Source organism: Aptenodytes forsteri, unplaced genomic scaffold (assembly GCF_000699145.1).
Source record: "Aptenodytes forsteri isolate BGI_AS27 unplaced genomic scaffold, ASM69914v1 Scaffold88, whole genome shotgun sequence".
Lineage (NCBI taxonomy): Eukaryota > Metazoa > Chordata > Aves > Sphenisciformes > Spheniscidae > Aptenodytes > Aptenodytes forsteri.
Genome location: NW_008795948.1, coordinates 3,544,812 through 3,550,838, shown reverse-complemented (window position 1 = coordinate 3,550,838; position 6,027 = coordinate 3,544,812). Strand labels below are relative to the sequence as shown.

At 36.8% G+C, this 6,027-nt stretch overlaps 1 protein-coding gene across 1 annotated transcript in view; it reads left to right on the top strand.

Moving 5' to 3' along the window:
* NSD2 (nuclear receptor binding SET domain protein 2) overlaps window positions 1-6,027 on the top strand; it is a 63,840-nt gene that overhangs the window by 10,366 nt on the left and 47,447 nt on the right. The gene's annotated exons all lie outside the window — the stretch shown is intronic.

Below are 6,027 nucleotides of genomic sequence, written 5' to 3'. Positions count from 1 at the left end.
CCCCCTCCCAGCTTCTTGTGCCCCTCCAGCCTTCTCAGTCAGTAGAGCATGGGGAGCTGAAAGTCCTTGACTAGTGTAAGCACTACTTAGCAACAACTAAAACATCGGTGTGTTATCAACATTATTCTCATACTAAATCCAAAACACAGCACTGTACCAGCTACTAGGAAGAAAATTAACTCTATCCCAGCCGAATCCAGGACATATGTCCTCTTTCCCCTGAGTCTTTACCTCACTGCACAATATAATGCATGTTTTATGAGGGTGTTGCAGATTTAATTGTGCAGAGGTTGATGCAATGGCCTTTTGAGGGCTGCAGTCTTTGGATGCTCTACTGAAGTGTCCCTTTCTGTTTTACTGAAGGTGGAACACAAAACTTTGCCAACTCATTGCTTCTTTCTTCATGTTTCCTCATCCTTCTCCATTTTGTAGTAAAAATTCAGCATTTTCTCTTAACCTTGCAAAGGTCTGGTTTACTCTTTAGTCTTCTGCCTGAAACATTCCCTCTGTAGGCAGTGGTTTGCTGAATATGTAATTACACAGCATTCTTCTGTTAGATAATAAACAGAACATAATAAGACAAAGTGGAAAAACTTATTTTTATTCTTAATACATTCAGTTACTTGTGGTTTACTATCTAAATATACTCCCCCACATCCCAGAAGGTGGGAGCTATTTGGATAAACATAGGGCCTCTAAGGACCTGTCCTTCTGGGATGAACAGATTTACTATAACGTGTGAATTATAATCTTTAAAAAAAAAAAAAAAAAAGAACAAAACACTAAGGCAGTTATGTTTGTGAGGATACTGTATTTTTATAGACAGAATCATTTAGAATGAGCACTGGCCATTTCTTAACAGACTTAAGTTGCCACCCTTTTCATTTGAAGCAATAGTGTATATTGAGGGTTTTGCATAGATTTTAATCAGCTGTAGTTGTAATTTTTGGTTTTGAAGGGATTTGACTTCATGAGATTTTTGCCCTCAGTCACAGAGTGAGAAGAAGCTGTTTCTCTGTCCTGAATGACAGGACATCACTCTCTGGGAAAGTAGTTGCATCCCTCCATTCCTTTGCCTTTGAAGACTGAATGGTGATTTGTCTTTTGTCAAATGAAATTCCTGAATTTTTCAGGAAGCAAGAGCTTTCAGAAGAACGTAATTGAGATGGTGTTTTTTCAAGGAAGAAACGTTTAGAATCATTGTCCTATTACATAGTTTGTTTGTTTACTTGTTTATAGTGTCCTTAGTCATTGGTGAATTCAAGTGACAGAACAACATTACAAAAATAATCTTTTTTGTTCTGTTGCTCCCTTTTTCTCCAGACAAACCTACCTCACCTCTCCTGAACCTCTGAAAGGAATGAAGTTTGTTCTACAACCGCTTCCTTAGTTCACTATCTTTCCTGATAGAGAGGCAAGAGAAGACAAAACATTTTTACTTCTATTTTTATTACACAAGTCCATGATAGAAAATAGGAGTATTAGTGGATGAAACACAGCACAAGTAGATAGCAGGACCAGAAAAATATATGTGGTTTTGGTCAGCAGGCAATGTTATCTTTTCCATAGTAAAGAAACACATTTGACTGTCTAAGTTTGTGTGTTCTAACTTTGATTTGAAGTACATTTTAATTGCATATATTCTGTTTAGGGACCTTGATTGTTTTGTCTTAGTTTCTTTGTAATGATAATAGATTGGTTTTTATTCTGGAATGCAAGCGGACCTCCAGCAGTCTGTTTGTAGCATGGCCTTCTATTATAGTGCAGTCCAGTGGAAGTTCTTTGATACAGGATGGAACTGAATTGAAAATGAAAACAAAGGGAGATACCAGATACCTGCAAGTTGTTCAATATGTACTTCCCCATTATGTTACACAGAGGAGAGCATTTACTGTCTTCACTTGTCTTAATTGTTTTCTTTTATTTTTCTCCAATATTAAATTCTGGTGGTGTATTCTTCACCAATTCTCAACATAGTTCTTTGTCTAATCCCTTTTTGGCGATTTACAGTTAGATGAAGGGGTTTTTTAATGATTTCTACAGTTTTCCAGGTTTGTGTAGTGAAATAGTAGCTTTTTGATGCTTAAGGTAATTTGCAATAATTTTGAGGGGTTATAATTCCTTGCCCATGTATGCACACATGCATATATACACAAAACAGATAATAATATTAGTATCTACTCTACCACTGACCACTTTAAAAGGGATAAAGTTATCTCAGTCTGACACCACCTAGTAAGACTTCTAGGTGTTTTTTTTTTTAAATTACTTTTGTCCCTTGTTTACTAAATACTCATCATGGTGTTTTTGTAACAGAGTCTACAAACAAACCTAAAGCTCTCAGTACAGTAAAGTTGCTGCCCTTAAATGCATTTTTCTTTGGTCATTTTAAGATAGTTTTAAACTTTGAAATTACCCATCACTCATGGTGTGTTCTTGTCTCTTCATACTCATTAGTCAGACCAGAACTAAATGGAAACTTACTGGATTCTTTTGATCAGATGTAGGCAAAGTTAATTAAATACCAATGTTTTCTATGGCTAAGCCACTTCTTTGGGCTGGTAGATTGCTGACAGCAGTGTCATAAATTCTTGTCAATCTGCCTGTCACTCATCGCTTATGAAAGTGCTGAGAGAAATGACAAACAAATCTGTGAAATGTTAAGGGAAGAGGAAAGGCATGTTAAATTTTCTTTTCTTTTTTGGTGCTTCTCAGCCTATTGCAGGTGCTGGCCCAGATGAGTTTCTAAGGATGCTGGTACTCTTCAAGGCATATTTTCTCACAGAAAAACTCAGTTGCAATAAGGGAATTACTCCATTCCACACTCCACGCTCCCCTGGACAAAATAAACTTAAAATTCGTCTAGCTGCCTTTCAGAGCAAGTGTTTCATTAAGATACTAATCCAGAAAGTCAGAAATTTTGATGTCTGCCATAGTGAGTGGTGCAGAGCCTGTCAAAATGCCTGTGTATTCAGTGTTAGGACTGGTCTGTGTGGGAGTCATCACCTGCTCACCCAGACTTTGATTGCCCATTTATTAACTTCTCTGCAGTCCAGTGTTTGAAAGCGGAAAAAGAAACTGGAATTCCTTCCCAAAGTAGAAAAGAAATATGATCACAAGCTGTTTCCTTCTTCTGTTTAGCATAACTGGCTTAAAGTTTGGGGCTAAGGTGATTGAGGTGGTAGTTCTCTCAGAGGCTGCAGAGCTTGTCTGTAATTAAGGGAGGAGAAATTCTGCGACTAAATGTGTACGTTTACTTCCGTCAAAACTGCAGTAAAAGGTAATGTGATGGGGCATAGGTAGAGCAGTCCAGACTTACTTAGCAATGACAGCAAGAAAAGACTGTTCTGTGTTCCTCTGCAGCACAGAATGCCCAACAGGCTTTACTTTGTTGACATTTATGGGTAGGAGATCTAATTAGAAGTGAGAACAATTTCAAGAAATAAAAAGTTGTCAAAAAGACACAGAGCCAAAAATTGAGGGGAAATTATTTTGAAATAGTTTGATTTTGTGTGACTTCCCTTGTTTTACAGTTGTGCTCTAAACCAGGAGTCTCCCATCTTAATTTGCTTGTTTAAGTATCATCACAGAAAGAATTGATCAGCTGTTGCAGGAGGAGGTATTCCCTGTCTTCTGGTGCATTCACACAGACCACCAAAAGTGCGCTTCCAGTCCTGCCTCTCCGTCTTCCACAGGCGCACAGTCAGATGCCCTGTTCTGTCTGACTGCATATTGTTAGGAATCAAAATTTGCCTAAATAATTCCTGTTTTCTTCTGGAAGAAAAAAACCTGCAAGCCAAATTACTTTTTGCTATACCACTTTGTAACTTGAATGGTGATTTCCTATTCTTAAAAATTGCAGAGAGTACAAGTGTCTCATAAAGAAGCTCCAGCTCTCGTTGTATGAGAACATAGATGCCAACAGGGGACTGGGTGGCAAATTTGTTTAGAAATGCTCTTTTCCTCCCATCCCATCAATATTTAAAAAAAAAAACAACCTGGATACTGAAGTAAAATCTATGCATATGACTGTCTTCCAGTATCTAGCATTTTCTGATGTTTTTAATCAATTTAAATATGTAAGCATTTAATGCTATGCTGGCAGTTAGCAAAAATGTTTTTGAGAGAAAGTATTGAAAAGACTGTTGATGTCCTACAGCTGCTTGTCTCAGAAGTACATGCCAGGAATTTCACCTCGCTGTTTACTGTTGAGATACTTATTGAATACATCAGACTAATTCCCAGAATTGGAATCAAACTAAAGTCCTACAGCTGCTTGTCTCAGAAGTACATGCCAGGAATTTCACCTCGCTGTTTACTGTTGAGATACTTATTGAATACATCAGACTAATTCCCAGAATTGGGAAATCAAACTAAACCAGAATGACGTGGGAAAGTAAGATGGAAGTGAGCAAGTTCATGGTGATATTTTCTGTAGGTCTTTAAATAACCTCATATGAGAGCTCTTAAAAAAATTATGTATATAGAATTCTGTGCTGTATTTTGCCATTCTTTTAAAGTATGTGCATTTTATCAATAAAAGAAAACATAACTGCAGCAAGCGTTGTATAGATAAACTTTGCAGGTTTTATCAGAGCCTGTCATTTTCAAGTTTTTTATCATGATCCAGTATAGTAAAAGAATTCTGGGCATATTTAAAATTTGTGAAATGCTTGTAGGTATATCGAAATGCGATATTCACCCCTGTACTGCCACTCCTTTTAGGTTATGCTTCAATAAGAAGCACTGCTAGAGCCTTTTCATCATTCCAGCCAGCTCCCTCTCAGATTGTAGTCATAAATCTTTGTAGCTTAGTTGCACTTTCTGAAAAATACATGGAAATCATAAATTAAAATGAGATTCAGAATTCTGAGTAACTTTTACATTTCTGAAAAGTTAACTCACTGAAAAATATTTTCATCCCACCTATTTAGTTTAAATGCTGAAGTCAGTTTGTGTGTTTTGGGATTAATGTTTATCCGGATCTGTTCTCGGCATATGTATTTCTTAATTTTTAGCTTTTAAGCATAACTTTTCATGTCATGTTTAACTGATAGAAGGAGCATTTGATTTTTCACATCTGCTTGGAATCTGTTACGTCCATTGAGACTGCTGGACTTGAGGCAAGCTCAGCAGGAGGGGTTTTCTGACAGTCTTACAGAATCCTTAGAGCACCAAAAACCTTGAGACATGGGAACATGGGTCTAGCTGGAGGCACGTGAACCAAGTCTGAATTCATCAGAAAAGCTGAATCACTGGATGAGTAACTGTCCCTAACAATCAGATGACATAGCATTATGTGTGTCTACCAGGCTTAGCTTTAAAAGCTTTGAGGAAAGGAGTTTCTGAGTATGTTAAGCTTTAGGTTTTTTGATTGGATGTACCTCTATGTTTGAGTTGCAAAAAAATCTCTATGTTGTTGCAGCACGTCAAAGATTTTTGTTGTTTGTATTTGGAAAATAATGTCTAATTCGTTATGGTAGTATTCTCTGGATTTAAAAATCTGTACAAGGTAACTTGATCTACTCTGATTCAACACAATGCTCCAAATACTTGTTTCCGCATTCTAGATTTCCGGTTTCTTAACAGTGTTCTTTCTTTCCTCTTGCCACTTTTAATTAATTAATGTTAGAGCAAAATTCTGTTTTAAATCCACTGAAAGCCTGAAGCTCCAGTCCGCCTTCTGTATGTTGAGCTGGTACTACGCAAGATGAACGATATAACATGTTGCACGTAAATGTAGTACTAGAAAAACTAAAAAGCAAATTAAAAATATGTGATTTTTTTTTAACAGATATCTGTAATGAGACATGTTCTGTGCTTTCTTACATCCAGAGTTAAGGCTTGCATATATAAAGGCATTCATTATTTATATCAAATAGAAGAGATGAAGCCAAAAAGACAAAATGTAACTAACTTTGTGGAATGGTTTTAGTTGGTGAATAGCCTGTGTTGCTGAACTCTGTTACGATGCAGTAAAAATGTGTGTCTGTCATACGGCAACACAAAACTCCCTTGTAGTTAAAT